Here is a 12,033-nt window from a genome sequence, read left to right as displayed (position 1 = left end):
GCATTAAACACACACAGGACCAGAAAGCGTCCAGTAACAAACATGGGGCTAATTTTAAAACACTTTAAAGGATTTTTTCTCACTTTATAATTTTTCTACTTAATAATTTATTTAACTAAATATCAGTTGCCATGTTTAAGAGAAAGTAGCGTTTCAATAATATTAACTACGTGTGCTTCCAATCATCCTCATCGTTTTTTCATAGCAAGCAACGGCTCACCGGTTGTCTTCATATGAAGATATCCATTTCACCTTAAGGCTGAGATATGAAACAGAAGAAAGCATTCTGAAGTAATTAATTCTCAAGGGATTTGAAATCTAACATATTAACTTGAATTTTATTTGCAAACATCTCATTACCTCTCAGCAACCAACCTGCCAAAGACAGATGATGCTGCTTCTTTAAAATACTAGAAATCTCATGCTCTCAGAGAAGCTTTTCACATGAGTGTATGAGATGCATGATGTGCACTTTCCAGTCTCCTTTGCAGACACCACCACTTAGAGCTTCACATTATCATGTTGCTACTGGGACAGACAGAAGTATCTTCTGGGGCCCACGGTGTATTAATCCATTCTCACTGTACCGGCAGCTCCTTTAAAATGTGTGTCATATACACATGAAGTATCCCGCAGAGGCCGTGGGCTCCAGTTATCTATAAAATAAACACAGACAAAATTAAACAGTAGAATACAACAAGCCTGTGTGCTCGTGGGACGAAATAGACTCCAAATAAAAAGAGAAGGGTAAGAAGCCGAAGTCCTCATGACCATCTCACTCTAACAAAGTCGGTTAAAAAGACTCTGTAGCCATTTTTTTCCTTTTCATTCACCTGTTGACCGAACTACAGCCACACAGTCAGTCTGCATGGGTAGCGCTTAACCCATCCTTACCCGGCCCCTCACAAAGGACTCCAGAGCGACAAGGGTTCCAACAAGACTAAATGCAGGGGAAAGAAGTAAAGATACCGGGTTTGTTGACTGGGTTTTACTCATAACACTCTAAAATCATTACTAAGTAATTAATTGAAAAAGTAGAGAGTCCGCAAACCTGGGGAAATTATTTAATTTCTCTAGGACTCAGATTTCATGAAACACTTACTCTGCATTTAGTCCTACTAAATTATTTTCAATGTCTTGAAGGGACCTCTTCTGTGAAATATTTTTCCAGCCCCCACATCTACTGCTTGGCACTTAGTAGGTTCTCAGTACATACTGGTTTTTTAGGGTTTTGGGAAAATCTGCTATAGTCAATAACTGGGAAAGGGAAAGAATACAGCTGCTCATTTGCCATATTCTGCCTTGATCTCTCACTACACAATTAGTTATGCCTGTATGATCATACAAGCCCTGGGAAAATAAATCACGTCCAAGAATTTGTTAGAGCGAGAGATACTTTGCCTTGGGGGAGAACAGAGCCTTGCAGCGATGTCTTGACTGTTGATGTAGTATACTTCTATTTTGTTTCTGGGTGGATTTAATTTTTACAATGAAAATAAAAGATTGGTTCAGAAACTTGAAACAGACCAAACTAAAAAATAAATTATCAGGCAAAGAATAACTATCACTGTATCATGTTGCTTTCATTTATGTTTCTGTCCCTTCTACCAAACTATAAGCTTCTTGAGAGCAAGAACTGTATCTTACCCTCCTTCATATTCAGGGATGCTACTCAACATATTTTACAACCAGTAAGGGAGAGACTGGAGAAGGCAATGGCAACCCACTCCAGTACTCTTGCCTGGAAAATCGCACGGACGGGAGGCTGGTAGGCTGCAGTCCATGGGGTCGCGAAGAGTCGGACACTACTGAACGACTTCACTTTCACTTTTCACTTTCATGCATTGGAGAAGGAAATGGCAACCCACTCCAGTGTTCTTGCCTGGAGAATCCCAGGGACGGGGGAGCCTGGTGGGCTGCCATCTATGGGGTCGCACAGAGTCGGACACGACTGAAGCGACTTAGCAGCAGCAGCAAGGGAGAGACTTTGACCAATCAGAAGTGCTGACTGTAAACCACCAATGTGGTCAGAGTTTTCTGCTGATTAAATATTAGCCCTAGTTATTCCAAGTGCCTACTGATACAGTGCTTAGGGAAATACTGGAAGCTAAATAAATGTTTAGTGAATTGACGAAGACAGGAATAAGTGCATGAATGCCACAAGCCAACCATCCCACCAAAGCCCAGTTCTCCCAGGATTGTCCTACCATCACTCTTTCAATTCCTTTGAACTCAAGCGCCTCGCACAGTGCAGAGAAGCGGGCTGTAGGTATTGTGGAAGTCGCATGACTCAGAGTCCCCGGGAACTGCTGGGGCTGTGGGTTCAGTTAACCCAGGGTTTTGTGATAGTCCTACGACCTCGGGTATTTTTAAGAACATAATCTCCACAGTGAGCATGGAAAGCACAACAGTGAGCTTTGTGGTTCCAGAAAACAGGGTTGTCTCAGTGCTCTGCATACAGCCAGGCCTAATTTGGATACAGAAATGACGGATTTGCAAGAGGCTTCTAATAGGTATTTTGTGTTAAAATGGGATTCTACTGAAACTATTTTTTATCTTCCCATTCTATAATTTTGAATAAGCACCTTTTAATTATTGAAAGTAATAATTTCCTATGAAAGTATATTTCAAAATAAACTGTTGTGTTGAAGTTACAGTGTACCAGGACTGTCCTAAATACTTTACATATGTATCAACTTATTCAATGAGAAACCTGTATGCAAGTCAAGAAACCAGTTAGAACCAGACATGGAACAATGGATTGGTTCAAAATTGGGAAAGCAGTGCATCAAGGCTGCATATTGTCACCCTGTTTATTTAACTCATATGCAGAGTACACCATGAGAAACATTGTGATGGATGAAGCACAGCTGGAATCAAGATCTGGGAGAAATATCAATAACCTCAGATATGCAGATGATACCACCCTTATGGCAGAAAGCAAAGAGGAACTAAAGAGCCTCTTGATAAAGGTAAAAGAGGAGAGTGAAAAAGTTGGCTTCAAACTCAACATTCAGAAAACTAAGATCATGGCATCTGGTCCCATCACTTCATGCCAAATAGATGGGAAAACAATGGAAACAGTGACAGACTTTATTTTCTTGGGCTCCAAAATCACTGTAGATGGTGACCACAGCCATGAAATTAAAGCTTGCTCCTTGGAAGAAAAGCTATGATGAACCTAGACAGTGTATTAAAAAGCAGAGACATCACTTTGCCAACAAATGTCCATATAGTCAAGGCTATGGTCTTCCTGATAGTCATGTTCAGATGTGAGAGTTGGACCATAAAGAAGGCTGAGTGCCGAAGAATTGATTCTTCTGAATTGTAATGCTGGAGAAGACCTGAGAGTCCTTTGGACAGTGAGGAGATCAAACCAGTCAAACCTAAAGGAAATCAACCCTAAATATTCACTGGAAGAACTGATGCTAAATCTAAACCTCCAATACTTTGGTCACCTGATGCAAAGAGGAGGTTACTCGTTGGAAAAGACCCTGGTGCTGGTTGAAGGCAGGTAGAGAAGGGGATGACAGAGGATGAGTTGGTTGGATGGCATCACTGATCCAGTGGACGTAAGTTTGAGCAAAGTCTGGTAGACAGTAAAGGACAGAGAAGACTGGTGTGCTGCAGTCCCTGGGGTCATAAAGAGTTGGACATGACTGAGCTACTCAAAGACAATAAACTTATTCAGTGAAAGCTGCTGCTGCTGCTGCTAAGTTGCTTCAGTCATGTCCAACTCTGTGCGACCCCATAGATGGCAGCCCACCAGGCTCCCCTGTCCCTGGGATTCTCCAGGCAAGAACACTGGAGTGGGTTGCCATTTCCTTCTCCAATGCATGAAAGTGAAAAGTCAAAGTGAAGTCATTCAGTTGTGTCCGATTCTTCTGGTAAATGTTAAAAAATCCCCTCTGAGTAGAAGATGTGGTTGAAGCACTGATTTGTAGAGTCTTCCAATTTCTGTTACTCCCACCCTGGAGGATGTCAGGCTACCAGAGTGATTTCACTGAGAGTGGAGTTGGAAAGAGGAGGAGTCATGACTCCCCAGAGCTCTGCCGTCTGCTCTAGCACACAGCTTGTTCTGACATCTCATGTCCTCAAGACAGAGAAGTAGGATCTGAAAAAAGGATTTAGAGGTCAACTTGGATTGCATCCACATGTTCAAATAGGAAAATATAGGCCTACATATTGATTATTACTGACAAAGTCATGAGTACATTAGCAATTAAGAGCTGTCTATGGAACCTGAGCTTCCCTCGTGGCTCAGACACTAAAGAATCCACCTGCAATGTGGGAGACCTGGGTTCAATCCCTGGGTAGGGAAGATCCCCTAGAGAAGGGCATGGCAACCCACTCCAGTATTCTTGCCTGGAGAATCCCATGGACAGGGGAGCCTAGTGCGTTACAGTCCATGGGGTCGCAAAGAGTTGGACACAACTGAGTGGCTAACGCACACAACACATGGGCCCTGCTTAGACAAGAGGCTGAACTCTAAGCTAATTGGTCAAGTTTCCATTCAAAATGTAGTCCAGTTCTGAAAGTAGTGTCTGTCATCTTCGTTTAGAGAAATGTCTAAATTTCAAGTCTCTTTTTCATATTTACGCACCTTTCCTGGCTGTTAGTCCAGGCTTCCCTTCCTTAGGTATCTAGATGATCTTGCCTTCTGCTTTGTCTCTTGCACAGTATTTATAAAAAGACAATCACATCGGGGCCAGCATGTCCACCTATTCCATGCCTATGTGACTGCCTATGGGATGGCCCTTGGTGCCAAACTTCACAAGACTGCTGAAGTTTCAGCACTTATTCCTCTGGATACTGAAAAAAAAATTCTAGCTTCCTAGGTCTAATACCACAAAACCTCCTCCTAGGCAAATAATTTCCACATATATGTTAGGGAAAGTCTATTTATAGAATGCTGAGTATAAGTCATTGAAATCAAATTTTTTAAAGGCTTATTATCAAAAGTGGAATTAAGAAGCCCTATAACCCAACTCCATGTATTTAGCAGTTTTGCCCATGTTTGAAGTTTATATCATAGAAATTCTTCCATACAGCAAAATTTTAGTTGTAAAGTCTGCTAAAATCTAAAAACTATTTGAAATAACTTCGTGAACAATAAGAAACTTTACTTTTCTTCTCTTGTGCTTGCCTTTTAAAATAATAAAATCATTTATGAAATGCTTTCTGTGCTGTCCTGACTCTCGTGATTTTTTATTATTCTTTAGGATACTCAGTAAAGCGACTCTTTTGTAAGGGCCCATGTTACCAAACATAGAATTGTGCTAGATTTAGAACTGCTTTGGATACCAATGGTGGAGTGTGACGTTCATTATGCTTTGGAACCACTACAGTGAACTTGCTGGTCATCAGCTCTGTAAAAGGCAATCTGCTCAGCTGACTGCTCAGTCAGAATACTGTTTCCTTTGTCAGACAACATAGAGAGGATAGTCGCTTTATCCATGAAAGATATATTTAGTATAAATAGCAAGCATAACTTTGCATCTCTGAGCGGATGAAAAATGATCTATTTACTCTGATAATATCAAACCAGAGATCTTACAGATCTCAATGAAAAGGGTGAGAAAAAGGACTTGAAAGATTCTCTGATGACCAGGCTCATAGAATGTGTCAGCTAAATCATCTCTTATCCCACATCCCTCCCCTCACCGTCAGATCTAATCCTCCTTTTCCCCTCCTTCTCTCTGGAGGCTGCAACAAAGATAACTTAGCTGCCCTTGCACAAAACCAAGATAATGCCCCGTCTCCCATTTCAGGAGTATGACTGCATAATCCTTCACCAGCACCCAGCCTCCCTCACGTGGCAGAGCCAGAAAAGCCGCTATGCCCTCCACTTGGAGACCTTCCCCCCTTCCCCAAGCCCTGGAACTCTGGCTCTGGGTAGTTACTCATTGATTTCTTGACGGTTGCTTTTGCTCTCTTCCCAGAAGACATTTATCCAAAATATATATATATCTCAACAAAGGTGAGGAGATACTTCAAAATATATTGAAAATACATTAAGAACTTAGGGAGTTGCTTTATCTCAGGACACTGAAATTAGTTTCTGAGCTGCATCCTTGCCTGACCTCGGGGAGTTAAGGTCTACAAGCAGGATTAGAGTGGCACAGGCTGAGAGAGATCAGACGTGCTCGGGGACAAAAATAAGAAAGGAAACAGGACTATGCTTCCAGGCATGGATTAATTTAATTTTCTGGGAGGGAGGAAGGGATTGTTTAAGGGCTTAAACCCATGGGGGTGTCTCAGATGCTGATGAAGTTTGACATTTCACATTGTTTTGGGGTTTTTTTTTTTGTCTTTTTTGACAGATCTACAAAGATGAGCAGAAAAACGACTCATTATCTCTTCTGGGAAGAAAAGACTATAGGGGTTTATTTTAATAATTTAAATCCTCTTTCCATAAAATACTCTTTACACAGACTGTACCTTTTAAGCTCATTGTTAGGGAGAGGTTGATATTCGGTATGACTTCAGCTCAGGAACTCAATAATTAATCCCTTAGAGACAAGAGAATGTTTAACCACTGGATGTTTACTTGAGACATTGCTAATGAAAAATATTCTAAGCCTCCCAATTTTACCGTTTACATGTGGAATGACAGAATGTTCAATTAGGGGAAGATACTGAAATATTGAAGAATAGAAATGGGAATTTGCTTATGAATAAGGTAAACTCTAAGCTGTGAGGGGCTGGGCTAAAGTTTGGGGGTCATGATGGAGGACACTAACAGGATCACTTAGGAAAGCCAGCTCTGAGGAAGGGCTCTGGGCAAAGGCCAGGCAGCCTAAGGTCTTCTCCTGGGCCTGGACCTTCTCCAGCCAGCTGTGACCTTCATCACAGGGACTGGCTCTGTTTCTAGAGATACAGGGGGAAGAGGGAGGCAGTGTGAGAAGCCAGAGGAGCTGGGGTGGCTAAAGGGCTTTATCCGAACATTTTAAAACTAAGTGGTATCCCCACAACCCCAAACACCTTAAAAGAAGGTTCCTACCTGTGCAGGAACTCAAAGTTTTTAAACAAGGTCCTAAATACATACACACACACACACACACATAAAGATGGGTAGGAAATTCTCTTTTCTGTCAAGGCTAAATTAGGAACACTTATTAAGCAATTCAGACAAAGAATACAAAGAGAAGGAAAGTGAATGACAGATCACAAGGATTTGCTAATTCAGCTACAGGGCTCAGTTTAATGCCCTAATTTAAATGATAGCGTATTTTCCCTTAACACTCTCAGTCAGAAACATCACTGGCTACTTAACTATGGCTAAGTAATACTTCTATGGTCATAGGAAGGGCGGGTTGGTACCCCTGCTTCTCAGAGGCGATTCACCCCTGAGCATCTCCCAGCGCTGTGGCTTTATGAGGAATACAACGGAATACAAACCGTGTGTTCTCCTGTCAGTCACATATCTTGCCCAGTGGCTTCGTATCCTGCAAGGAAAAGTAATATGCAAAGTCACTTGCAAAGTAACTTTGAAAGCAGGTAATGTAAGGAAATCCCTGGAGAAAGAGAACCAGGCATGGTTTTCTTGACATAAGAGAAACCATTTTTGGTCTGAGCCATTTTGTGATCTAAGTTTGGCCACAATGCTCATCCTTGAAGAGGTCTCAATAATTAATAATCTTAAGGCAACAGAAGAATGGAGAAACAAACAACTGTTATCAGGCAAGAAAAGTAACCACAGCAAAAATAATATGTCAGTTGGCAAGACTCCCAGTTCTGTTTCCATGGTAAAGATTAGCCCAAAGCTCTCAACCACTAGATTAACTGAAACCTACTAAAGCCATGAAATTAAAAGATGCTTGCTCCTGGAAGAAAACCTATGACTAACCTAGACAGCATTTAGTAAGCAGAGACATTACTTTGCCAACAAAGGTCCGTCTAGTCAAGGCTATGGTTTTTCCAGTGGTCATGTATGGGTGTGAGAGTTGGACTATTAAGAAAGCTGAGTGCAGAAGAATTAATGCTTTTAAACTGTGGTGTTGGAGAAGACTCTTGAGAGCCCCTTGGACTGCAAGGAGGTCCAACCAGTCCATTCTAAAGGAGATCAGTCCTGGGTGTTCATTGGAAGGACTGATGTTGAAGCTGGAACTCCAGTACTTTGGCCACCTGATGCAAAGAGCTGACTCACTGGAAATGACCCTGATGCTGGGAAAGATTGAAGGTGGGAGGAGAAGGGGACGACAGAGGATGAGATGGCTGGATGGCATCACAGACTTGATGGACATGAGTCTGAGTAAGCTCCAGGAGTTGGTGATGGACAGGGAGGCCTGGCATGCTGCACTCCATGGGGTCACAAAGAGTTGGACACAACTGAGCTAATGAACTGAAGGGATGATTATGTTGTTCTTTTCTGATGCTCATCACTTCAATCAACTAAAACTTGGGCTCTGTCAACAGTCCAAGCTCCTTCATAAGATACTGCTTTGGGAAAGACCCCTGGTATCTTCCTTACTTGCCTCAAGTGCTAAATCCTTCCTTCTCCCGCTCTTTGGCTTGGTTGTGCCTTTTGGCTCAATTCCTACCAAGAGTCAGTTTCCAGGTGACATCTTTATAGCTAGGTGCTGTAGGCAGCTGTCTGCTCTGGTTCAAAGCGCATTACTCCATCAAGTTTTGTTCGTTTGTTTCTTTTCCAAATAGTTTTACTGAAGTACAGTTTAGACACAGTAAACTACACATATCTACAATGTACACTTCGCTATGTTTTGGCATATGTGTACAATCATGAAACCGTCATCACAATCAGGACACCAAACACGTCCATCGTCCCCAAAAGTCTCCTTGTGCCATTCTGTAACCCCTCCCTCCGGTCCCTTCCCATTCCTTCAAATTTGCTTTACATTTTCTAAAGTTTTACATAAATAGTGTCATATGATATATACCCTTTGGTCTAACTCAGGATAATTTTTTTTTTGTATTCATTCATACTGTTACGTGTATCAGTAGCTCAATCCTTTTTATTACTCAGTTAAGTTTTCCTACACAACCTCCTAAAACTTTTAATCCCACCACAAAACTCCTCTTTGGGTCAAGAAAAGTTTTTCATGTTTAACTTGCCACATTTAAAAAGGCAAACCTCTACCCAAAATGTGTCAGTTGGCCGCTTCGCTGAGAGTCTGGTGGCAGCCAGCTGTAGATCTGATGCAAGCAGAAGAGCTCCCAGGGAAGAATAGAAACAGGGATGAGAGCGGCGTGACTCACCAGAGAGAAATGTTGAATTTCTGCTGCTCAGGGATGCCCACACCAGCCTATCTCCTATGGCTACTTGAATTACGTTCCCTATTTCCAGTAACTGAATAATTACCTTTCCTTACTTCTCAGTTTCACTGCCAGCCAGCCTCATTCGAGCGCCAGGGCTGGGGTTTTCTCTTACACATACCCATCCCCTTTTGAGTATTGAAGATAACTATTCTGTTGCCGGGAGCTTAAGCATGTCCTGGACTGCTGAGAGTTCACAATCTCGGGCATCAGTTGGGATCATCCGAGTCTGACGGTGGAGAGATGCTTGGCCCTTTCCCCAGAACAACTAGTCCTGCTTCCCTCGAGAGACGGCCAGCACTGCTCGGCCCATGTGGTCCTCAGAAGTTTCACACCCCAGCTCCACACCTGGGGTCTGGCCAGCTCGCATCCTCCCTTCTCCCCTCCGTCCAGTCCCCTGGAAGTGAAGTTCCTACCTCCTGCTCCCCCTCTGTCACTTCTGCTTCTTTCTAAAGACTCTGCTTCTGATCTCAAGGGACTGGAGGACAGTGTGGGTAGAGTGGTTCTTCCACATCTTTCCAAATCTATTGTTAATTCACACCATCTGGAGCTGGCTTACTTCACATTTCTTCCTGGTGATTAACAAGCGTGTGACTTGGGTCATTTTTTTTTAAATAATAAAGGTGCACAAACTATTCATCTTTTGGTCCTAGGAAAACAATCTTACTTCTTGGATTAATGTAGAAGAAAGCTCATGCATAAATAAGTGGGGAAAAGTAAAATACAAACATGAATATTTCAAGATACTATCTTACTACATGTATTTAAATAATTTACATGTACTTGCAATCCCTTAATATTAATGCACTTAGAAACATTTTAAACAGAATTTAGTAAAATATCTCCAAGTCTTAGAAATACCTACAATATGACAGTAAAATTTACCTGTCCAAGATACGCTTTTTGACCCCAGACAGCCTCCTTCAGTTCAGTTCAGTTCAGTTGCCCAGTTGTGTCCGACTCTTTACAACCCCATGAATCGCAGCACGCCAGGCCTCCCTGTCCATCAACAACTCCTGGAGTTCACTCAGACTCATGTCCATCGAGTCAGTGATGCCATCCAGCCATTTCATCCTCTGTCGTCCCCTTCTCCTCTTGCCCCCAACCCCTCCCAGCATCAGAGTCTTTTCCAATGAGTCAACTCTTTGCATGAGGTGGCCAAAGTACTGGAGTTTCAGCTTTAGCATCAGTCCTTCCAAAGAAATCCCAGGGCTGATCTCCTTCAGAATGGACTGGTTGGATCTCCTTGCAGTCCAAGGGACTCTCAAGAGTCTTCTCCAACACCACAGTTCAAAAGCATCAATTCTTCGGCACTCAGCCTTCTTCACAGTCCAACTCTCACATCCATACATGACCACAGGAAAAACCATAGCCTTGACTAGCTGGACCTTTGTTGGCAAAGTAATGTCTCTGCTTTTGAATATGCTATTTGGGTTGGTCATAACTTTCCTTCCAAGGAGTAAGCGTCATTTAATTTCATGGCTGCAGTCACCATCTGCAGTAATTTTGGAGCCCCCAAAAATAAAATCTGACACTGTTTCCACTGTTTCCCCATCTATTTCCCATGAAGTGATGGGACTGGATGCCATGATCTTCGTTTTCTGAATGTTGAGCTTTAAGTCAAGTTTTTCACTCTCCACTTTTTAGTTCCTCTTCACTTTCCGCCATAAGGGTGGTGTCATAGACAGCCTCCTTAGCTATGGCTAAATGGAAAGATTATTCTGCAGCCCTTTATGAAGATGAACCCTGGATATTTTTAAAAATTGATATCCGTATTATCCAAAACTATTTACCAAATATATGTACCAGGCTTCAGCAATATGTGAACCGTGAACTTCCTGATGTTCAGGCTGGTTTTAGAAAAGGTAGAGGAACCAGAGATCAAATTGCCAACATCCGCTGGATCATGGAAAAAGTAAGAGAGTTCCAGAAAAACATCTACTTCTGCTTTATTGACTATGCCAAAGCCTTTGACTTTGTGAATCACAATACACTGTGGGAAATTATGAAAGAGATCGGAATACCAGACCACCTGATCTGCCTCTTGAGAAATCTGTATGCAGGTCAGGAAGCAACAGTTAGAACTGGACATGGAACAACAGACTGGTTCCAAATAGGAAAAGGAGTATGTCAAGGCTGTATATTGTCACCCTGTTTATTTAACTTCTATGCAGAGTCCATCATGAGAAATGCTGGACTGGAAGAAACACAAGCTGGAATCAAGATTGCGGGGAGAAATATCAATGACCTCAGATATTCAGATGACACCACCCTTATGGCAGAAAGTGAAGAGGAACTCAAAAGCCTCTTGATGAAAGTGAAAGAGGAGAGTGAAAAAGCTGGCTTAAAGTTCAACATTCAGAAAACGAAGATCAAGGCATCCAGTCCCACCACTTCATGGGAAATAGATGGGGAAACAGTGGAAACAGTGTCAGATTTTATTTTTCTGGGCTCCAAAATAACTACAGATGGTGAGTGCAGCCATGAAATTAAACGACACTTACTCCTTGGAAGGAAAGTTATGACCAACCTAAATAGTATATTCAAAAGCAGAGACATTACTTTGCCAACAAAGGCTCGTCTAGTCAAGGCTATGGTTTTTACTGTGGTCATGTGTGGATGTGAGAGTTGGACTGTGAAGAAGACTGAGTGCCGAAGAATTGATGCTTTTGAACTGTAAGAAATGGAGTTTGGAAAATGTCTCGCTGTATCTCACTGTTCGCTGAACCCAAGGCAGGCAAGGCACGAGCGGGAAAG

This window comes from Bos indicus x Bos taurus, chromosome 14, assembly GCF_003369695.1.
Source record: "Bos indicus x Bos taurus breed Angus x Brahman F1 hybrid chromosome 14, Bos_hybrid_MaternalHap_v2.0, whole genome shotgun sequence".
NCBI lineage: Eukaryota > Metazoa > Chordata > Mammalia > Artiodactyla > Bovidae > Bos > Bos indicus x Bos taurus.
The sequence above is the reverse complement of the archived record's forward strand: the minus strand, read 5'-3'. Positions refer to the sequence as shown.